The sequence below is a fragment of the Elaeis guineensis genome, chromosome 10, assembly GCF_000442705.2.
Source record: "Elaeis guineensis isolate ETL-2024a chromosome 10, EG11, whole genome shotgun sequence".
Classification (NCBI taxonomy): domain Eukaryota; kingdom Viridiplantae; phylum Streptophyta; class Magnoliopsida; order Arecales; family Arecaceae; genus Elaeis; species Elaeis guineensis.
In genome coordinates this window covers 69,747,964-69,771,981 of record NC_026002.2, presented here as the reverse complement: position 1 = coordinate 69,771,981, position 24,018 = coordinate 69,747,964, and the positions used below count along the sequence as shown (strand labels likewise).

The 24,018-nt window shown below is 46.3% G+C and overlaps 1 non-coding gene across 1 annotated transcript; it reads right to left on the bottom strand.

Moving 5' to 3' along the window:
- Positions 1-4,536: 4,536 nt before the first annotated feature.
- LOC140852299 (small nucleolar RNA R71) lies at positions 4,537-4,643 on the bottom strand. The gene has a single exon (XR_012135201.1). It is a non-coding gene; the product is annotated as a small nucleolar RNA R71 (small nucleolar RNA).
- Between the last annotated feature and the right edge of the window lie 19,375 nt (positions 4,644-24,018).

The window sequence follows — 24,018 nt, the reverse complement described above, 5'->3', positions numbered from 1 at the left end:
GGATTGATCAAATTCAGATCCTTGTTATAATTTTATTTTTATTTTATTTTATTATTCTTTTTAAATTCTTTGTATTTGAATTTCAATTCTAGTTAATGAAAAATTTATTTTTTTACAGTTTAAATTTATGTCCTTTATTTTTTGCACCTATATGCTAGAATCTAATTAGTAGATCTTAGTACCAATTTATTTTTATGCTCTTTAAATTTTTATTATTTATTTTATTATAAGTAGATGCTAGGATCTAGTTAGTAGATTTTAGTACCTGATTTATTTTTTATACTGTTAATTTTTATTTTCTGACTAAAATTATTTTCTTCAAAATTTTATTTTATTTTTGCAAAATCAAAGATTTCAAATCAAAATTTTGCCTTCTCTGTGGATTCGACCCAACTCACTACTTTCTATGTATTTTTAATTTTTATTGAAGTCAAAATTTGATTGATAATCACGGTGTCCTAATGACAACATCGCGATAGTATCAGTGACTATCTAGCAATGATACCCGATGTCTCGATAGGTTGAAAGATTGCGAAGTATCATTCAAGAATCTATTGGTATATGGTTACTGTATAATTTATCCCTTTGACCCAAATACTCAAAGTGACTTAGGGTTTAACTATCAATCTTGATATGGTCATCCATATTGTATTTTAATTTTTAAAATCTATCATATGGATTACTCCGATCGAGGTTTTACTAAATTGAAACACACTGATACATTAACTCCTACTTATTCGGAGGGATCAATTTCATCTTAACTCATACACTGACTTTTCAAGTACTTGACTGTGTCCAAAAATCTTTCATCACTGAATTAGAAATTCAGATAGTCCGATACCAAAGCATAGTTAGTTGCTTGCAAGTCACCGTGGTGATCTCAAGACAGAGGGACACTTATACCCATATCTTTCGTGAGCTACTCTTGACAGCAAAGTGTTGGGAATAGTGTCCCAAAGCCAATCGTCAGCCTGTTGACGGTTGTGCTCATTTTTGTATATGTACATGAATTATGAATTAATAAAAATTATTTTGATATTTTTCATCATAAAATGTTTCATCTTCTAATGAACTCCTATGTTGTGGTGAAGTCCTTAGGACTATTTAGACTCGACAAAGGAGGATTTGTCGTTTAGTCCTTAAATCTGTTCATGACCAAATGATACATTGTTACCAAGGACGACAACATTTATCAAGCATAGATCATTGTGTGCCATATAGGTTGGTTGTCCTCTTAACCAATGAGTGTGGAGACACTGGTATGGCATACAGGTGAGATGTAAGGGTACATCTGCACTGAACGTGACTGACTCCGGAGCTATTTCTACTGTCAAGATTTGCTCTGATGGAATATGGGTATAAATGTCCCTCCGACCTGAGACCGCCACAGTGACTTGCAAGCAACTCACTGCATTAGGCACTGATTTATGTCATAAATTGACATAAAAAGTATCAATTAATATCTAAATTATCTAACTTTATTAGGAAATTGATACTTGTTATTATATTTTACAGAAGAAGAGGTCATCAATAGAAAGAACAAGGAAAGAAGATTCCAACGACGCAAATTTTTCGCAAAACGGAGTTAAATTGACCCAGGAATTGAAGAATGAAGAAAGAAGACTCAATTGGGTCAAACCCGAGTCAAATCAGGTCAAAATTGATCAAAAATCAACTGATTTGGTGATCTGGTTAGCCGCCTGGTCCACAGCAACAAGCGCCTGGACCATGGACCCATCGGTGCACCATAAACCAGCCAATCAGCGAGTCTCGGCTCACCGCAACGCATCGCGAGCCCGATCCACGCGCGCGGTCCAGGGCTCATAAGGAGAGAGAAGAAGGTCCGAAGGACAACCTGGTAACTTCACATCACTCGATGGTCCGATCTTCTCTGATCAAGATCCAACGCTTCATATTTTTGCACCATCGGACGGCCACCATCGCAGCCGGTCAAGATCCAACCGTAATCAAGGCAATTGCAAGAATTAATAAACACTAGGACAACATGGGATCCTTCTGCAGTGCGATCCAACGACAGCGCTTCACCCAGATCATGATCCGACGGTCTAGAATCGCTTCCAGCTTGATTTATTAGATGAATTGGGTCCTTTAGATGAAGATCGGACGACTGAAATAATTTTTAGGGTTTCTTGATGGATTTAAGTGCTTTTTGAGCGAGATTTGAGCCCCTAAACCCCCCTAACAGCCCTCTAAAACCTCTTAGTCCCACATCTAAAGTTTTAAAAACCTTATAACCCCCAAATGCCTATAAAAAGCCTCCAAAAGCCCTTATTTTAAGGATTCTTTCCTTCGGATCAAGCTTGTAACCCTAGATAGTGGGGTTTTTAGCTTTCTTCTCAAGCCTCGAGCTTTGAGATTTTTGTAATATTTTTTTTTTTATATAAAATCTTATTTTTATGCAATTTTATCTCTTTACATTATGCAATTTATTTTTCTTGCAATTAGGATAGTTTAATTTATGCAATTTAATTTTATGCAATTAGGTTAGTTTAAATTATGCAGTTTAAATTTATACAATTAGGATAGTTTAATTTATGAAATTAGGGTAGTTTATTTTTCTGTATTTAAATTTTGCAAGTAGATTTAGATCATGTCTAGCTAAGCATTCCTTCTAGGGTTTGCGATGAAGCTAGATCATGAGTAGGGGTTTTACATAGGGTTCTTTCTTTTTCTTAGGATTTCTTTTTCTTCCTCTTTTACCAAGAATTTTTTATGAACTACAGTTGGGTCAGAGTCCCTTCATAGTTCATGCTTGATTCAGTGCATAGGAGGAGAAAACTCTAAGGGATCCTAGTTACTACTCCCCTGTAAAGAATCTTGATGGGTTATCGTTGGGCCTTAGTCCCTTCATAATCTATGCTTAGGAAAGACAAGAGGAGTAGTCGTTAGGATCAATAAAAAAAATTCTAGATAGAATTCCCTAATCTAGATCTAGTAGATTCAAAAATCCTAGATCCTTAGTCTTATTGTCTTTAGCAAACAACTTTCGATTTTTGATTTTCGTTAAAGCTCGCTTGAGCATAGATTTGAAAATTATTTTTAAACCAAGTCTCTGTGGGATCGACCCATACTCGCTGGTCATGCTACTCTGCACACTGTGCGCTTGCAGTTTTATTTACAAATTTTAAGATTTGCACATCAAATTTTTGGCACCGTTGCCAAAGATTTGGCATTTTAAATTATTTTCAAATATTTGTTCTTTGTGCTTTATAACTCTCTTTCTTTTTCCTTTAGGTTTCTAGATTTAGTTGGTGATTGCTGGAAAACTCAAGTACGCTTCTAATTTCTCTTTTATTATTTTTAGTTAATTATTTTTCTTTTTAGACCTAATCATTTGAATTTACTTAATCACAAAAAAAAAAATAAAACAAAAGATATTTCATAATCGTAAAGTAAAATATCAAAATAAAAAAAAATTCTAAATTAAAATCTTTTACATTCTTGGTCATCTTGTTTATTTGCATTTGCATTTTCATAATTAATCAAAGGGCATCAACCCATTAACAAGATAAGGTGGGGATTTCATTACCCTTCCTTAGCCCAAAAACCATCTCCATCATATTGCATTACCTAGACCTTTAATCTTAAAATCAATTAGACGTCAACCTTAAGGAATTCGAGCTCAATAGGACAAGGAACCCTAAGAGTTCTACCAAGTTTGAGTTGTTTGATTAGTTGGTGTCTAGGCAAGTCCCTGAGGGTGGTTTGTTAAATTGGTTCAGTTGCTGGCCTGGCCAACTCGTTTGGTGTCTAGAAAGGCAACGATGAGTGAACCTCCCACCTCTTATACTTACCTGGCTAACTAGTTGATCAATCTCCACTTGGAAGGCTTGAAGGGTTATCTTGGAACAGTTAGGAGCTGTCTAGATTTAGGTTAACCCTAGGATAGATTGAGTTTAATTTATTGTTTCACTTGTTTGAAAAATTAAAAAAAAAATATTAAAATTTAAATTAATTTGGTTACTTTTCTTTAGATTTAGGACTCCTTAGGATCTTTTCTTTAGAACTTTTTCTCTTTTCTTTCTTTTTCTTATACATAAAAATTTTATAAAAAAAAATTATATAAACATCGAGAACCGTACACCTCGTGTGTGGAGAAGAGTGTCGGGTCATCTAGTTAGAATTGAGTCAATTCCTATTGTTCCAATGGCTGAACCAATCCAACCCATGACCCTTAAGGATTTGTGTTATCCAGTTGGCTCCATCCAACCATCTTGTATCAGGTTGCCACAACCCACAGCTAACAATTTTGAAATCAAACCTCAAATCATAAATATGCTTCCAAAATTCACAGGATTAGAGGATGCTTATATATTTATTAGAGAATTTGAGGAGGTATGTGCAACCATGAAACTGCAATTAACAGAGGATGAGGTCAAACTTAGATTAATCAACTTTGCCCTTAAGGATAATGCTAAGAAGTGGCTTTATAGTCTGCCAAACCATTCTGTCACTACCTGGGAGGGCTTTGTGAGAACATTTTTGAAAAAGTATTTCCCCCATCATAAAACAGCTAGGATTAGGTATGAAATAAATCAATTTTACCAACTAGCTGGTGAATTATTTTGGAAGTACTTTGATCGTTTCAAGAATCTTTTGACCCAATGCCCACACCATGGAATAGAAACTTGGAGACTATGCTAGATCATCTATGAGGGGTTAGATTCAAACTCAAGAACCATGCTAGAGTCCATGTGCCAAGGCCAATTTATGGACAAAGAAACTACCGAAGCTTGGCAATTCTTAGAAGACCTAGCCGAGAAAAATTTACAGTGGAAAGCAACTAGGGAACCTGATAAAGCTACACCTTCAAGAGGAGGAATGCATCAAATTCAACCAACCCTAGCATCAGAGGCCAAGATTGCAACCTTAACATGTAGATTGGAAGCCTTAGAATTACAGAGACCAGCCAATGTAAATCAAATATCTGCACCCATGTGTAAAGGGTGCAATGCACCAGACCATATCTTAGAAGAATGTTCCTACTCGAATGAGTGTGCACAGGTGAATGCCACCTATCAAGGACCATTGAACAATCCTTATGCACCCACATATAACCCAGGTTGGAGGAATCACCCAAATTTCTCATGGTCCCAGAATCCTAATGTAGGCAATCCAAATTTCAATCAGCAAAATCTAAGGTCCAACCCAGTGATGAACAACCCGCCAGGCTTCCATGATAATGACAAAAAAATTATCTCTTTAGAGAAAAGCCTAGAAGCCATGATGAAGACACATACCAGCTTTATGCAAACCACGGGTCAATTCATAAATAATAACACCCAAGCTATAGCCCGTATGAAAATGCAAGTAAGTCAGCTGGCTTCGACCATTAGTGAACGAGAACATGGTAGGTTACCTAGCCAACCTGAGCCAAATCCTAGGAACCAAAATGGTCCACGACCCCAACAAGGAAACCAAGTTAATGGTGTAAATGCCATTCATACCTTAAGATCGGGAAAACAAATAGATAATAAGGTAGTTGCACTTGATGATATAGAGGACTCATCTGTCGAGTCACCTTCTAAAACTACTACCTTTCAACCTCAAGCATCAGAAACTGAAAATTTACCTAGTCCAGTACTTAAAAGTCCTAGAGCTCCTTTTCCAAACAGACTGAAATCCAATAAATCTGAACATTTAGACAAAATTTTAGAGGTATTTAAACAAGTCCAAGTTAATATTCCTCTTTTAGATATAATCCATCAGGTTCCAACTTATGCCAAATTTTTAAAAGATCTTTGCACTAGGAAAAGGACCACTAATGTACCAAAGAAAGCATTTTTGGCTGCAAGTGTCAGTTCATACCTATCTAGCCATGTGCCAATTAAATATAAGGATCCTGGAGCTCCAACAATTTCTTGTGTTATTGGAGAAACCAATATAAAAAAGGCCTTGCTAGATCTAGGAGCTAGTGTGAATATCCTTCCATATTCGGTGTATGAGCAACTAGGATTAGAAAAACTTCAACCTACTAGGATCACATTACAGTTAGCCGATAGATCTCTCAGGATCCCTAAGGAAATGGTCGAGGATGTTCTGATAAAGGTTGAAAATTTTATTTTTCCTGTAGATTTTATTGTTTTAGAGACTGAGCCAGTTGCGAATCCTAAAGGACATATACCTGTCATTTTAGGAAGATCATTCTTAGCTACGGCCAATGCTGAAATCAATTGTCGAAATGGTCTAATGAAGTTATCCTTTGGGAATATGACCATTGAGCTTAATGTTTTTAACTTAGAACAGGAATCCTTTTCTCATGCTGATGTCAATGTAGTCCAAGATGGTATTTATGAATCCATTGACATTAGTGATGATGAAGTCGACTTAGAGTCTAACCCCTGGTTAATCCATGAGTCTGAGGATGTCAATGAAATACTTAAAGAAAATCAGATTAATCAGGAATCGACACTTCCTACTGAACCAATCATTGAGATGGTGAAATCATCACCTAAACCATCGATAGAGGAAGCTCCATTTTAGAACTGAAACCCCTCCCAGAACATCTCAAGTATGCATATCTAGGACCCAAAGAAACTTTGCCTATAATTATTGCATCAGACCTAGATCCCAAGCAAGAGGAGGAGTTAGTGTCAGTTCTAAAAGCAAATCAAGAAGCAATAGGTTGGACCATAGCAGATATCAAAGGAATAAGCCCTTCTATAGTTCAACATAGAATATACTTAGAGGAAGAGGCTAAACCAACAAGAGAAGCCCAAAGAAGGCTTAATCCAGCTATGAAGGATGTAGTTAAAAAGGAGATTCTGAAACTCCTAGATAGTGGAATAATTTATCCTATTTCTGATAGCTCTTGGGTAAGCCCAGTTCAAGTAGTACCCAAGAAATCTGGGGTAACAGTGGTCCAAAATGATGCAAACGAACTTATCCCAACTAGGACCCAAACGGGATGGAGGGTCTGTATAGACTATAGAAAGTTGAATGCTGCGACGAGGAAAGATCACTTTCCTTTGCCATTTATTGATCAAATGTTGGAAAGACTAGCCGGACAAGAGTTTTACTATTTTCTTGATGGATACTCCGGTTACAACCAGATCCCCATAGCCGCTGAAGATCAAGAAAAGACTACATTCACCAGTCCATTTGGTACTTTTGCCTATAGACGAATGCCCTTTGGACTATGTAATGCACCGGCAACCTTCCAAAGATGCATGATCAGCATGTTTTCAGATATGATAGAACGATTTCTAAAAATTTTTATGGATGACTTTTCTGTTTTTGGTCTAACCTTCTCCGAGTATCTGAATCACCTGCAATTAGTTCTAGAATGATGTAAGGAGAAGCACTTAGTTCTCAACTGGAAAAAATGTCAGTTTATAGTCAAACAGGGAATAGTTCTTGGCCATGTCATTTCTAAAAAGGGGATTGAAGTGGACAAGGCCAAAATAGATCTAATTGCAAGTCTTCCACCACCTAAATCTGTGAAAGAAATATGTTCATTTTTAGGTCATGCTGGATTCTATAGAAGGTTTATTGCCAACTTTAGCAAAGTAGCACGTCCACTGACTAATCTTTTGGCAAAGGATACCAAATTTGAATTTACTCATGAGTGCTTGAAATCTTTTGAATTTCTAAAAAAAGTACTTGTATCAGCTCCAATCATTCATCCTCCTGTCTGGTCTGAACCATTTGAATTAATGTGTGATGCGTCCGATCATGTTGTGGGCGCAATCTTAGGTCAACGGATAAATAAGCTGCCTAGAGTGATATATTATGCAAGTAAAACCTTAAATGATGCGCAGCTTAACTACACCACAACTGAGAAGGAGTTCCTTGCCGTTGTCTTTGCTTTAGAGAAATTTAGATCTTATTTGGTTGGGACCCACACCATTGTTTACACCGATCACTCAGCCATTAGACATCTCCTAGCAAAGAAGGATGCCAAGGCACACTTAATCAGATGGATTTTGCTCCTTCAAGAATTTGACCTAGAAATTAGGGACAAAAAAGGCACTGAGAACGTTGTAGCAGATCATTTGTCCCAAATTTCAGTCGCACCATCTAGTGAACCACCCATCAATGAATCTTTCCCAGATGAGCAACTCATGTCTGTGTCTACTGAACCTTGGTTTGCTGATATTGTAAATTATTTAGCCATAGGTAAGATACCTTCTCATTGGACTAAGCAGGATAAATATAAATTCTTTGCCCAAGTGAAGTATTTCATTTGGGATGATCCTTATCTTTTTAAACAATGTCCTGATCAAATTATTAGAAAGTGTATCCCAGATAACAAAGTCATGAATATTTTATCTTTTTATCATGATCAAGCATGTGGGGGTCACTTCGCGTCTAAGAAAACTGCTGCTAAGGTTCTCCAATGTGGTTTTTATTGGCTCAATTTGTTTAAGGATGCTCATGAATATTGTAAAAGTTGTGCTCAATGTCAGAAAATGGGTCGAATCACCAAGCGACACATGATGCCACTCAACCCAATCTTGGTAGTTGAAGTTTTTGATGTTTGGGGGATCGATTTCATGGGACCATTTCCAAATTCCTTTGGAAATGAATATATTCTAGTAGCAGTTGATTATGTTTCAAAATGGGTAGAAGAAATTGCATGTAGAACATCCGATAGCAAAATGGTCATTGTTGGTGCAAAAATCCGCCTGCACCGGAGAAGCTGGAGTTGAGGAAGCCGCGGTCGCCGCCGGGACCTGCAAGGGAAGTCTAAACCGGAGGTGGGGTTGCTCCGGCAAGACCCTCCGACGCTCAAGTCAGTTCTCTGCCTCAACAAGAATGGAGTGCTCGAACGGAGAGTTTAGCAGAGTTTTGAGATAAGGCAAAAGAGCTTAAGGAATAACGTATCTGAGTCCCCCCCTTTTATAGGCGGGGGAGGCAACGGACTGATGGCGACGTTTGTAACCGCCTGGTAGTGGGCCGCCCACGGTCAGGGGAAATGATTGCGAAAAATAATGGAGCAGACACGTGGGCATCACCTCGACTTGCCATGTGGAATCTGTTATGAGGGGTGGAGCAGCGTCCGTCGTCAGGAGAATCGCATGGTATCCGTCGCAGGAGGTGGAGCAGGTTTGTGGCCGTCACTGTGGCTTGCCAGGGGATAGTGGAGCTGTGCGGAGTCCGTCACAGGAAGTGGAGCAGGGCGGCTATGGCTGCTGCGGCTTGTCAGGGAATGATGATACTGCGCGGAGTCCGCCACAGGAGGTGGAGCAGGGTCGTGGCCGCTTTGAGGGCCTGTCAGGGGTCGTGGATCTGTCGATTGAAGATCGGTAACGGCCGGAGCTCAGTTTCTGTTGAGGTGTGGATGAGGTCCTCCTGGCGGTAGGGGTCGTGGGCCGAGCCCGGCTCCCATAGAAGTCCAGGCGGAGCTGCGCTGCAAACAAAGTTAAGGGTGAAGTCCGGCTCTGATAGGAGTCCGGATTGAGCTTACCAGCAGTTGATACTGAGAGCGGAGCCCGGCTCCCGTGGGAGTCCGGGCGGAGCTGTTCCGATGTTGGCGGCGACGTCCGGCTCCCGTAGGAGTCCGGAGGGAGCCGCGCTGATGTCGTCGGTGGAGCCCGGCTCCCGTAGGAGTCCGGGCGGAGCTGCACTTGCTGATGGCGGTGGAGCCCGGCTCCCGTAGGAGCCCGGGCGGAGCTGCACTTGCTGATGGCGGTGGAGCCCGGCTCCCGTAGGAGCCCGAGCGGAGCTGCACTTGCTGATGGCGGTGGAGCCCGGCTCCCGTAGGAGCCCGGGCGGAGCTGCACTTGCTGATGGCAGTGGAGCCCGGCTCCCGTAGGAGCCCGGGTGGAGCTGCACTTGCTGATGGCGGTGGAGCTCGGCTCCCGTAGGAGCCCGGGCGGAGCTGCACTTGCTGATGGCGGTGGAGCCCGGCTCCCGTAGGAGTCCGGGCGGAGCCGCACTTGCTGATGGCGGTTCCACCGTGGGTTCCGGCTGTGGGTATTTTATACCCAACACCAGTCCCCCTACATCCGAGTTTTGAATTTCAAATGAAGGAAGTACATAGAAGTACAGCCGGAACCATCCCTTCGAATCCCGTGCCCCGCCGCTCCCAGATATTTTGGTATTAAATGAGCACGTGCCGGAGTCTTTTCGAGTTGGGGCGGTACGAGGGGATGCTTCGAATACCCCGCAGGTACGCTGGCCTAGGTACGGCACAATTATGACCCTGCCAACCGCCAGCCGCCTTCAGCCGTCTGCCACGGGGAGTGGGACACGTGTCGGATGCGGACTGGCCCGGGGGGATTCGAGATCATTATGGCACCGGATCCCAGCGTCTATTTAAACCCGTCCTCCCCCCTTCAGGTGCCCCACTCCGCTCCTGATTTCTTGCTGGCATCTGTCATCCCCCCGAGAGTCTGCCCTAGCGAACGCCCTCTCGAGCCGTAGGCGCCTTCCGTTTCTCGCTCCCCAGCCCCCAGAGCAAGATAGGTTAGTGCCCACCTTCCTCTTCTTACCGCCTAGGGCCCTCTCCTCCTTCCATTTCTTTTGTGTCTTCTCCTGAGTTGACCTCCGGCGTCTCCCTCCCTTCTCGGCTTGCTTTTCTAGGGTCCTTTTGGTTCTCCCTCAAAGAAAAATGTCTTCCGATTCTTCTGCCCCCGTAAGTTCTGGGAGTTCTTCTGCTTCCAACCCCCAGGCCCCTGTCTCTGCGGACGAACCTGCGTTCGGGGCAGGGTCTCGCCCGGTTTTCGCACCAGGCGCCATTCCTTGTTCGTCGACTCCGGACGAACTTCTTCTGATAAGGGCTCGGTACGGGATCCCTTCAGAGTACGACCTGGAGCTTCCTGGCCCCTCTGATCGGGCCAGCGCTCCCCCTCCTGGTCGCTTTTGTTTGTACCAGGAGGCATTCCGTGCCGGACTCCGGCTTCCGCTTCCTGCTTTTGTTGCCGCCTTCTTTCGTTTCTTAGACATTTCTCTCGCCTCTGTCGCCCCGAATTCCTTTAGGTTTTTGATAGGGTTTCTCTCCCTCTGTCATATAGCCGAGGTCCAGCCTTCCCTCTCCCTGTTCAGACATTTCTACACCTTCAAGCGCCATCCTTCAGCGAAGGACTGGTGGTACTTCTCCCCCCAGTTCGGTAAGAAGGGGTTGCTGAAGGGCGCCCCTTCTTCGATTCACAACTGGAAGGGGAAATTTCTCTTCATTTACTATCCGACCCTGGAACTGGGCCTGCCCCCTTGGGGGTCTCTGAAGGATTCCGTCCGCCGGGCTCCCAGCCTGGGAGAGGACAACCTTCAGGCCGCCCAAAAGCTCCTGAGTTACCCCGCTCCTTCCCTTCCGAACCTACTGAGGGAGCAGCTTCTCTTCAACATCGGCCTGAGCCCTCAGGATCCAGCAAGTACACGTCTTTCCTTTTCTTGTCTTCTTCTTCTTTCTCTTTCTTTCTCTCTCCTTTTTCCTCTTTTTTCTTTCTTCTTCTTTTCTTCTTCTTCTTCTTTTTTTCTCTTTTTTTCTCTTTTTTTTTTTTTGGACTGATTGGTGCCGCTTTTTCCTTCTTCTTTTTTTCTCCTCCTCTTTTTTTTTTGTTTTTTTTTGGACTGATTGGTGCCGCTTTTTCCTTCTTCTTTTCTTCTCCTCCTCTTTTTTTTTTTTTTTTTTTTTTTTTTTTAGCAATGGACGCCGAAGCCACACGGATGCTCGCCAAGGCCATGAGAGCCCAGAAAAGGAAGGGCGCGACGACTTCTGGCTCGGCGAAGAGGGCCAGGGTGGAGGAGACGAGCTTGGCCGTGCCCGTCCAGGCTACTCTGGCAATCGACATTCCTTCGGATGCTGAGCCAGCGGCCCCCCGGGCTCCCCCAAGGAGCCTGCCGACCGAGGTCCCCATTCCGGAGGTCCGTCCCGCAGAGGCGCCCGCCGCGGGGAGGAGGAGAAAATTGGTGGCCCGTAGGCCGAGCAGCCACCGAGCCGCCGCAGACGAGTCCGTCTGCTCCGAGGGGGGATCGGAGAACCCCTTCAACGACAAGGCTCTGATCCGTCGGCTGCTCGATGGTTGTATTCTGCCCGATGTCGTGGAGAGGATCGACCGTGCCGATCCCGAGCAGCGGGCCTGGGACACCTTGGGGTCCTTCCTTGAGGTAAGCGGATTTTTATTTGCTCAGTTGCTCGATCTTTGTTGTAATTCTCCATTTGTCCTTGCAGATCGGGCACCAGCTCTTCGCCTATGTCGAGGCGTCGGGCCGCACGAGAAGGGATCTTCTTCGGGCGGAGGAGCACTGCCAAGACGAGGTTGCTCGTCTTCAAGCAAAGACGGCCGAGGTGGCCGCCCTCCGGGAGACCCTGAAGAGAGAGAGACAAGACCGGGAAGAGGAAAGACGAATCCGGGAGGAGGAGAGGCGAAGCCTGGAGGAGTCGGCAAGGAAGGCAGAGGCTGAGGTCGCCCATCTGGCCGAGCAAACTCCGGTTCTGGTTTCGAAGGCCAGGACCCTTGCGGTGGAGGAGTTCAAGACCTCCGTAGAGATGAGGGAGCTGAACGTCCAGTTCGGCCTGGAGGCGTTCACCAAGGGGTTCGAGCTCTGCCGAGAGAGGGTGGCCTGCAGATACCCCGACCTTGAACTCGGCTTTCTGGAGGAGTCTGACGATGAGGCCGCCCCTTCGTCCGCCGCTGCCGCAGTCGCACCCCCCGCGCCGGGCTCTCCACCCCCTGCCCCCGAGGTCTGAGACCTCCGACCTTGTATCTTTCTTTTGTCGCCATATTTCCTTTCCGCTTGTCTTCAAAATTAATCAATAAAGTCGAACTTCTTATTGTGGATGGCCTTTCCTTCCCCCTGCTTCTTCTTTTCTGCCTTTCTTCTTGTAAAGAGTTGGTCTCTGACGTTTGCATCTTCCGATGGCAGTGTCCTGCCGAAGCACTTCCCTTGCCCCTGGGGGTCCCGCTGAAGTCAACTATCCAACGGCCAAAAAAGGAGGTCCTCCACCTGACGAAGAAGTTGAAAAAGTCGGAGGGCGAGCTCCGCCAGGCAAAAAAATGCTATTCCGAGGCTGCCGCTGAGGCCGTTCACTTCAGGAGTCTCCAAGTGAAGGCAATCATGGACTACAACCGGAGGAAGGCGAACTTCGCGAAGGAGCTCGAAGAATGCACGAAGAGCGCCAGCGACCGAACTTGGTCTCAAGAAGCCAGGATCAGCGCCCTTAAGGTGGAGCTGTCAGCTGCAAAGAGGAGGATCGGCCAACTGGAGGGGAACTCATCCCGGCTCACAGCGCGGGATGAGCAGATATGGTCACAAAAAGTTTCCGACCTCCAGAGGCAGCTTCAAGATGCTGAGGTGAGCCACGACGTGCAGCGGGCCAGCTGGCACCGGCAGGTAGAAGAGTACAAGGGGAGATTCCGTCGATCGGCGGACGAGGTGATTCGTCTCCAGGGGCAGTTGGTTACTAGGGCGCGGCTTGCTAACGCCCAAGATAACGAAGAGCTCCAAGCCCTGAGAGGCACTATCGAAGGGATTTCTGTCTCCCTTGGGGAGAAGACAGCCGAACTTCAACAAGTAAAAATCCAACTGGGACTCGAGCGGAAGGCCATCGCGGACGCAGAGGCGGAGTCCGAAGTCTTGCGGAAGTGGCATCGGGAAGCAGAGGCTGAGAGCCGGCGACTTCGTCAGGTGCTCCAGGATATGCTGCAAAAGAAGGAAGAACTAGAGGAAACGGTGGAGACCCTGAGGCAGTCCTGGTCGGGGGATGGAGGTGATCACCCTATGTTAGAGGGAGCGGGACCTCCTTAGAGTTCTTTTGCAGTCACCCCCTTTTTGTAGCTGCCCTCCTTTTCTTTTCTTGTCGTTTTGTCCCTCTTTTTCTGGCCGTCCTGGCCCTGTAGTACATATATCGGAAATGAGAAAAAAGCATTTTGTGTTACCTTGTCCGTGCGTAGCACCAATATTGTCGTTCGTTGACCCTTTCTCGTTGTTTGGCCTGTTTGGCTTAGAGGTCGTCGTGGGAAAGGGCTCTTCCCTTCCATCCGATCTCGTCATGTGGCCGAGTCTCGCCACCATTTTTAACCCTTGCTGGCGAAGTGGCGGATGGAGCCCGACTTTCTTAGGAGCCCGGGCGAAGTCTTTCTTGGGGATGGAACCCGGCTCCCGTAGGAGTCCGGGTGAAGTTTATCGTGGCGGCGGAACCCGGCTCCTGTAGGAGTCCGGGTGAAGCTTTCCTGGCGGCGGAACCTGGCTCCCGTAGGAGTCCGGGTGAAGTTTTACATGGCGGCGGAACCCGGCTCCCATAGGAGTCTGGGTGAAGCTTTACCTTGGCGGTGGAACCCGACTCCCGTAGGAGTCCGGGTGAAGCTTTACATGGCGGCGGAACCCGGCTCCCGTAGGAGTCCGGGTGAAGCTTTACCTTGGCGGCGGAACCCGGCTCCCGTAGGAGTCCGGGTGAAGCTTTACCTGGCGGCGGAACCCGGCTCCCGTAGGAGTCCGGGTGAAGCTTTACCTTGGCGGCGGAACCCGGCTCCCGTAGGAGTCCGGGTGAAGCTTTACATGGCGGCGGAACCCGGCTCCCGTAGGAGTCCGGGTGGAGTTTACCTTGGCGGTGGAACCCGGCTCCCGTAGGAGTCCGGGTGAAGCTTTACCTTGGCGGCGGAACCCGGCTCCCGTAGGAGTCCGGGTGAAGCTTTACCTTGGCGGCGGAACCTGGCTCCCTTAGGAGTCCGGGTGAAGCTTTACCTGGCGGTGGAACCCGGCTCCCGTAGGAGTCCGGGTGAAGCTTTACCTTGGCGGCGGAACCCGGCTCCCGTAGGAGTCCGGGTGAAGCTTTACATGGCGGCGGAACCTGGCTCCCGTAGGAGTCCGGGTGTAGTTTACCTTGGCGGTGGAACCCGGCTCCCGTAGGAGTCCGGGTCTTCCATTTTTTTTGAGCCAGTGCGAGGTTCTCGTTATCAGCCTGACTTGTGGGGGCGCGTTAGGGCGCTGTAAGGCCTCTCCCCCCTCCGGTCTAAAAGAACCGAGCCTTCAACTTTGCTCATGCCAGGACGAGGTTCTCCTCCTGTTCTTGACATGGCTATGGGGGCACATTAGGGCGTTGCAAGGCCTCTCCCCCCATCCGGTCTAAAAGAACCGGGCCTTCGACTTTGCTCAAGTTAGGGCGAGGTTTTCCTCCTGTCCCTAACAGGGCTGTGGGGGCACATTAGGGCGTTGTAAGGCCTCTCCCCCCATCCGGTCTAAAAGAACCGGGCCTTTGACTTTGCTCAAGTTAGGGCGAGGTTTTTTTCCTGTCCCTAACAGGGCTGTGGGGGCACATTAGGGCGTTGTAAGGCCTCTCCCCCCATCCGATCTAAAAGAACCGGGCCTTTGACTTTGCTCAAGTTAGGACGAGGTTTTCCTCCTGTCCCTAACAGGGCTGTGGGGGCACATTAGGGCGTTGTAAGGCCTCTCCCCCCATCCGGTCTAAAAGAATCGGGCCTTTGACTTTGCTCATGTCAGGATGAGGTTCTCCTCCTGTTCCTGATATGGCCATTGTTTTTTGGAGAGGTCATATCCAGTCATAATACATCCGCGTTAAGTAGGAGGAGTGCGTTAGCTAGAAAGAAAAGTAGATTCAAAACGAAACAGTAAGCAATACATTTACAGTTCTCCCGCTCCTCCTTGAGGCCCTCCGGCGATGGAGTCGATGGTCCCGATAGGAGGCCGGTCCCCGGGCTGCTCCTCCCTCTTCTGCGGTTCGGGCGGTGGGAGGGCTCTTGGCCGGTCTCCTCTACCCTCAGGCCTGCGGCGGATGAATCTGTCGAGCCGACCTCGTCGGATGAGCTCCTCGATCTCGTCCTGGAGCTGGATGCACTCTTCGGTGTCGTGGCCGTGGTCACGGTGGTAGAGGCAAAACTTGTTGGGGTTGCGCTTCCCGGGGTGCGTGCGCATCCTCTCCGGCCTAGGGATCAGCTCCCTGACCGCCATCAGTACCTGGGTCTTCGAGGCGTTGAGGGGGGCGTAGCTGCGGAACTTCCCTGGCGGGGAACCCCGCCGAAACCTGTTGTCCGGGCTTCTCTGCCTGCATGCCCGGGGTGGAGTATGGGCGCGCTTGTGCCCAGGAGGGGATCGGGAGCGAGGCCGGACTTCCCTTGGCCTCTTCTCAACTGCGGGCTTGCCAGAATCTCCCGCCTGACGCTCCCTCGCAGTCTCTTCATCCTTCATTTTGAAGGCCTCTTCCGCTCGGGCGTATCCTTCAGCCCGAGCCAGCAGATCAGCAAAATCCCTGGGATACTTCTTCTCCAGGGAGTACAAGAGATCATTCTTCTGAAGGCCACCTTTCAGCGCGGCCATGGCAACCGACTGGTCCAGGTTCCGGACCTCCAACGCCGCGATGTTGAAGCGGTTGATGTAGGCCCATATGGACTCCCCTTCCCTCTGCTTGATATTGATGAGGGACTCCGAACCTTTCTGGGGACGTCGGCTACTGACAAAATGGGCCACGAATTGGTGGCTCATTTGGTCGAAGGAGAAGATGGTACCCGGCTTCAGTGCCGAGTACCAGTTTGTTGCTGCTCCCTTCAAAGTAGACGGGAAAGCCCGGCACAAGATGGCGTCGGGGGCACCATGAAGCAGCATCATCGTTCGGAAGGCCTCCAGGTGGTCCACCGGGTCCGACGTCCCGTCGTAGCTTTCAAACTGGGGGAGCTTGAAATTCGGCAGGATCGGTTCCTGCATAATCATTTGGGAGAAGGGAGGGTCAGTGCAGATATCCTCACCATAAGCGGGAGGCGCATGGCGGAGTTCTTCGATCTGTCGGTTCATCTCCTGGAGCCTCCGGTCCAGGAAATCCTCTCGACTTCGAGTCTCGAGGGTCCTTTGGCAGAACGGGGGCAGGGATCTCCCAGGGGTGGAGTCGTGGTCCGACTGAGGGCTCTCCACCCTTGGATTCGCCTTCTCGGGAAGGACGGGGTGGCTGGCCCAGGTGGCCCGCCCCACCGTCGGGTTCTGGCATTCCGGAGATGCCCCTTCCGGATGCGCTGACGCCTGCGGCGGCTGCTGCTGCATCGCCTGTACGGCCTCGATGAGGCCCTTGACCTGCTGCGCCAGCAAGTCAAACTGCTCCACGCCGACCGCCGTCGTCGGAGGGGGAGGAGGAGCTGGCTGAGAAACGAGAGGGGAGGCCGGAGCCTGAGATCTGGCCGTGGAGGCCGTGGACCGCCGGGTGGACGCCCTGCGTGGAGGCATCGGGTGTCAATCTCGTGGGGGAGGATTAGAAGTAGATGACGGAGAGATGGCCGGAGGTGGCTCCGTTGAGCGCTCCTTCAAGAACAAGGGTGCTGCGAAGACACAGGCCCCTTCCTCTAGCGCCAATCCTGTTGGTGCAAAAATCTGCCTGCGCCGGAGAAGCTGGAGTTGAGGAAGCCGCGGTCACCGCCGGGACCTGCAAGGGAAGTCTAAACCGGAGGTGGGGTTGCTCCGGCAAGACCCTCCGACGCTCAAGTCAGTTCTCTGCCTCAACAAGAATGGAGTGCTCGAACGGAGAGTTTAGCAGAGTTTTGAGATAAGGCAAAAGAGCTTAAGGAATAACGTATCTGAGTCCCCCCCTTTTATAGGCGGGGGAGGCAACGGACTGATGGCGATGTTTGTAACCGCCTGGTAGTGGGCCGCCCACGGTCAGGGGAAATGATTGCGAAAAATAATGGAGCAGACACGTGGGCATCACCTCGACTTGCCACGTGGAATCTGTTATGAGGGGTGGAGCAGCGTCCGTCGTCAGGAGAATCGCATGGTATCCGTCGCAGGAGGTGGAGCAGGTTTGTGGCCGTCACTGTGGCTTGCCAGGGGATAGTGGAGCTGTGCGGAGTCCATCACAAGAAGTGGAGCAGGGCGGCTATGGCTGCTGCGGCTTGTCAGGGAATGATGATACTGCGCGGAGTCCGCCACAGGAGGTGGAGCAGGGTCGTGGCCGCTTTGAGGGCCTGTCAGGGGTCGTGGATCTGTCGATTGAAGCTCGATAACGACCGGAGCTCAGTTTCTGTTGAGGTGCGGATGAGGTCCTCCTGGTGGTAGGGGTCGTGGGCCGAGCCCGGCTCCCGTAGAAGTCCAGGCGGAGCTGCGCTGCAAACAAAGTTAATGGTGAAGTCCGGCTCTGATAGGAGTCCGGATTGAGCTTACCAGCAGTTGATACTGAGAGCGGAGCCCGGCTCCCGTGGGAGTCCGGGCGGAGCTGTTCTGATGTTGGCGGCGACGTCCGGCTTTCGTAGGAGTCCGGGGAGAGCTGCGCTAATGTCGTCGGTGGAGCCCGGCTTCCGTAGGAGTCCAGGCGGAGCTGCGCTGCAAACGAAGTTAAGGGTGAAGTCCGGCTCTGATAGGAGTCCGGATTGAGCTTACCAGCAGTTGATACTGAGAGCGGAGCCCGGCTCCTGTGGGAGTCCGGGCGGAGCTGTTCTGATGTTGGCGGCGACGTCCGACTCCCATAGGAGTCCGGAGGGAGCCGCACTGATGTCGTCGGTGGAGCCCGGCTCCCGTAGGAGTCCGGGCGGAGCTGCACTTGCTGATGGCGGTGGAGCACGGCTCCTGTAGGAGCCCGGGCGGAGCTGCACTTGCTGATGGCGGTGGAGCCCAGCTCCCGTAGGAGTCCGGGCAGAGCTGCACTTGCTGATGGCGGTGGAGCTCGGCTCTCGTAGGAGCCCGGGCGGAGCTGCACTTGCTGATGGTGGTGGAGCCCAGCTCCCGTAGGAGCCCGGGCGGAGCTGCACTTGCTGATGGCGGTGGAGCCCGGCTCCCGTAGTAGCCCGGGCGGAGCTGCACTTGCTGATGGCGGTGGAGCTCGGCTCCCGTAGGAGCCCGGGCGGAGCTGCACTTGCTGATGGCGGTGGAGCTCGGCTCCCGTAGGAGTCCGGGTGGAGCCGCACTTGCTGATGGCGGTTCCGCCGTGGGTTCCGGCTGTGGGTATTTTATACCCAACAGTCATTAAGTTTCTTAAAGAAAATATTCTCTCCCGTTTCGGTATTCCTAGGGCAATCATTAGTGATCGAGGAACCCATTTTTGTAACTGACCTTTTGCAACATTGATGAAAAAGTATAATGTCACCCACAAATTGGCCACACCATATCATCCTCAAACTAGTGGGCAAGTTGAAGTGTCAAACCGACAAATCAAACAGATCCTGGAAAAAACTGTTAGTGCCAATAGAAAGGATTGGTCTTTGAAATTAATTGATGCACTTTGGGCATACCGAACTGCTTTCAAGACCAATTTAAGAATGTCTCCTTATAGGATTGTGTTTGGTAAACCATGTCACTTGCCTATTGAGATAGAACACAAAGCCATGTGGGCCATCAAACAACTAAATACAAATTTGAACGACGCTGGAAACCATAAGAAGCTTCAGTTGAATGAATTAGAAGAACTTAGAAATGAAGCCTATGAAAATGCAAGGATATACAAGGAATGAACCAAAGCATTTCATGATCAATCAATTATGAGAAAAACTTTCAATATCGGACAAAAGGTGCTCTTATATAACTCTAGATTACATCTGTTTCCAGGAAAGCTTAGGTCTAGATGGACAGGACCATTTTTAGTAAAGGAAGTCTTTTCACACGGAGCTGTTGAGATAGAAAATCCAAGTAATGGTGTTATCTTTAAAGTTAATGGTCAACGATTAAAACCATTCTTAGAATTACCTGTCGAGACTGTTGAAGATGCCATGGTTCTTTATGAACCAACTTATTCTGATTAAATTACTTCGAGGTTTGGTCTGGCTGAAGACATAAAACTTAGCGCTTCTGGGAGGCAACCCAGCTTATTTAATTTCTAATACTTTCTTTGTTTTTAGTTTGCTTAGGACAAATAAATTAGATAAACTCCATTGGGGATAATGTCGGTCAAGTTGGGGGGAGAGCTTGAACAAAATCAGGTGTTATCATTTCCTTTTCCTTCCACTATGAGTTATTTCTTGCATTTAATATATTAAAAAAAAAATTGAAATAAATTAATCTAGAAAAGAAATAAGAGTAAGTTAGAAAGTATTTGCTAATAAATATAGTGAGTCATGAAGAAGATTAGCTAGTTAGACTCTTGGTGGCCTAGGTCATTTAAAGACTATTAGCACTTCCAATTGCACATGCATACTAACAACGTAAAGTAGGTGTTAATTGTAAGGCCAATTAAGGATTTGAGTATTATTTAAATTAGATAATTTTCTCTACACCTCAATTGAAGAAATTTGAATTTAAGGAAAGAGCTACCTGCCTGAAATAAAATGCAAAACACAAAGTAAATGTGGATTGCCCTAAGCCTAGTAATCGGGTCTCTTCACCTAAGTCAAGTGTTGTGATTCGCGTCAAACGGTGGTGGGAAGGCCAGGATGCTCAGCAAAAAAAAAAAAAAAAAGTGTGAAAGCTACCTTAGTTCTTTGTTTAATCTGGGGTGTATAGAAAATTAATCGAACTAAGTTATGAAAAATGATACAATTAGCCTGTACAAGTTAATACTGAAATACTAAGTTAGTTATCACTCACACAAGTGCTATAAAACTTTAAGTGTACTCTAAGAAAGCTCCTAAGTAGACTGACTACCAATTCTAATTTGAAGCTCATTACTTAGTAATACTAGAAAACTTCTTGAATTTCGATCTTAAATTAATTTGCAAAGGAAGGACCTTTTTGGAATATGATCTTATTTTGGTACATTGCTAAGGGATTAGCAATGATTAAGTTGGGGGGTGTGATTTATATCACAAATTGACATAAAAAGTATCAATTAATATCTAAATTATCTAACTTTATTAAGAAATTGATACTTGTTATTATATTTTGCAGAAGAAGAGATCATCAATAGAAAGAATAAGGAAAGAAGATTCCAACAGCGCAATTTTTTTGCAAAACGGAGTTAAATTGACCCAGGAATTGAAGAATGAAGAAAGAAGACTCAATTGGGTCAAACCCAAGTCAAATCAGGTCAAAATTGATCAAAAATCAACTGATTTGGTGATCTGGTTAGCCGCCTGATCCACAGCAACAGGCGCCTGGACCATGGACCCATCGGTGCACCATAAACCAGCCAATCAGCGAGTCTCGGCTCACCGCAATGCATCACGAGCCCGATCCACGCGCGCGGTCTAGGGCTCATGAGGAGAGAGAAGAAGGTCCGAAGGGCAACCTGGTAACTTCACATCACTCAATGGTTCGATCTTCTCTGATCAAGATCCAACGCTCTACATTTTTGCGCCATCGGACGGCCACCATCGCAGCCGGTCAAGATCCAACTGTAATCAAGGCAATTGCAAGAATCAATAAACACTAGGACAACACGGGATCCTTCTGCAGCGCGATCCAACGACAGCGCTTCACCCAGATCGTGATCCGACAGCCCAGAATCGCTCCCGACTTGATTTATTAGATGAATTGGATCCTTTAGATGAAGATCGGATGACTGAAACAATTTTTAGGGTTTCTTGATGGATTTAAGTACTTTTTGAGTGAGATTTGAGCCCCTAAACCCCCCTAACAGCACTCTAAAACTTTTTAGTCCCACATCTAAAGTTTTGAAAACCTTATAACCCCCAAATGCCTATAAAAAGTCCCCAAAGGCCCTTGTTTTAAGGATTCTTTCCTTCGGATCAAGCTTGTAACCCTAGATAGTGAGGTTTTTAGCTTTCTTCTCAAGCCTCGAGCTTTGAGGTTTTTGTAATAAATTTTTTTTTATATAAAATCTTTTTTTTTATGCAATTTTATCTCTTTACATTATGCAATTTATTTTTCTTACAATTAGGATAGTTTAATTTATGCAATTTAATTTTATGCAATTAGGTTAGTTTAAATTATGCAGTTTAAATTTATGCAATTAGGATAGTTTAATTTATGAAATTAGGGTAGTTTATTTTTCTGCATTTAAATTTTGCAAGTAGATTTAGATCATGTCTAGCTAAGCATCCCTTCTAGGGTTTGCGATGAAGCTAGATCATGAGTAGGGGTTTTACATAGGGTTCTTTCTTTTTCTTAGGGTTTCTTTTTCTTCCTCTTTTGTCAAGAATTTTTGATGAACTACAGTTGGGTCAGAGTCCCTTCATAGTTCATGCTTGATTCAGTGCATAGGAGGAGAAAACCCTAAGGGATCCTAGTTACTACTCCCCTGTAAAGAATCTTGATGGGTTATCGTTGGGCCTTAGTCCCTTCATAATCTATGCTTAGGAAAGACAAGAGGAGTAGTCATTAGGATCAATAAGAAAAATTCTAGGTAGAATTCCCTAATCTAGATCTAGTGGATTCAAAAATCCTAGATCCTTAGTCTTATTGTCTTTAGCAAACAACTTTCGATTTTCGATTTTCGTTAAAGCTCGCTTGAGCATAGATTTGAAAATTATTTTTAAACCAAGTCTCTGTAGGATCGACCCGTACTCGCTGGTCGTGCTACTCTGCACACTGTGCGCTTGCGGTTTTATTTACAAATTTTAAGATTTGCACATCAGGCACTGGACTATCTGAATTTCTAATTCAGTGACGAAAGGCTGTTGGGTGTATTCAAGTACTTGACTTGTCGGTGCGTGTGTCAAGATAGGATTGACCACTCCAGTTTAGGAGCTGTGTACAGTCATATTTTAATTTAGCAAAATCTTGGCCAGGGTAGTCTTTGTGAGGAGTCACAGGACTGTTTGAGTTGAGCACGATTCGGATGATCTGATCAAGGTTGATAGTTTAACCCTGAGCATCCTAAACACAGAAATCAAAAGGATGAATTATACAGCAACCATATTCACGTAGGTTCTGAGTATTGCGATTGTAACTATTCGACCTATCCGATCATCGGGTACCATTGCTAGATGGTCACTTCGATTAGTACAGGAATTGGTTCCTGTGCTACCAGCTTAGGTTCGAACCTGCGGGGTCACACACATTAGAGGTTCCTATCTGATCTGATGGCTGATGAAGAGTCCTAATGATCGTAGACTATGAGTCCTATGTATCTGAGACTCTGTGATCGAGAATCAGGATTCTCTGATCATGAGTCCCACACATTTTGGTTACCGGGGTCAAGAGTCCCACTGGTTTGGGACTCTTCGATCAGGGTTACATATCGATGAATTCTGATGCCCGATTACCCATCGAATTTGGACTCAATATTTATGAGAGGTTTAATTAATGATTTGATCACTAATTAACTCAATTTGATTGAGTAATTATTTTTGGATCAAGTCCAATTGAATTGGATTCAGTTGGGTTTGACCCGATTAGGTTAAGAGTTAACGTAATCGTCGAGATGGTTTGGTCCCTGATTTGATCAGGGGTTGGGCTTAATCAATTCCTGATTTGATTAGGATTTTATTGAGCCTAATTAAGCTTAATTAAGTTGGATTTAAATTTGTCACACCCCCGGCCCGAGATCGCGAGCAGGAGGTCGCGGCAACCGCCGCATACTTATGAAGAACTCTCTCCATAAGCATGCAAGGCATCTCATCACGATATCAATGCATCACAATGGAATAAATTCAAATAATTATTATTCAACTTTAATTCAAGTAATTAAAATAAATATCTTACATCCAATAATTTTTTTTTTTACTAACAATAAAATAATAGATCTAAGTTCAATGAAGTTGACAATGCTAAATCTCGCCTCTAAAAGCTCTGTCCCAATATTTCTTCCCATGCTCGAAATTAATTATCTGAATCTGAAAAATAGAAAGAAAGGTAATGAGCTAGACATCCCAGTAAGTAACAAATATCTCAACTAGATATTTCAGATATTATTTAATTTCCAAGAACAACGTTGCAAATAAACATAAAAATATATTTCATGCTGATTTAATATAAATCCAATATTTTTGAATATTCACATATAATATAATCATAAATCCGAATCGATTCAAAATACTCGTAACTCAACAGCCTCGACTATGACCAACATTTAACCCCCATTAGTGGGGTCCATAGAATACCAGCGCACAACCTCCACTGGCAGGGTCCACAAACACCAGCGCACAACCCCCACTGGCAGGGTCCATCGAGTACCAACATATAATCCCCATTGGCGAGCCCACTGAAACATAGTTAGGCTGAGAGCATAAATCTGATCTGTATCAAAATACTTTTGTATCATAATATATCATAATTTTTCATTGAACA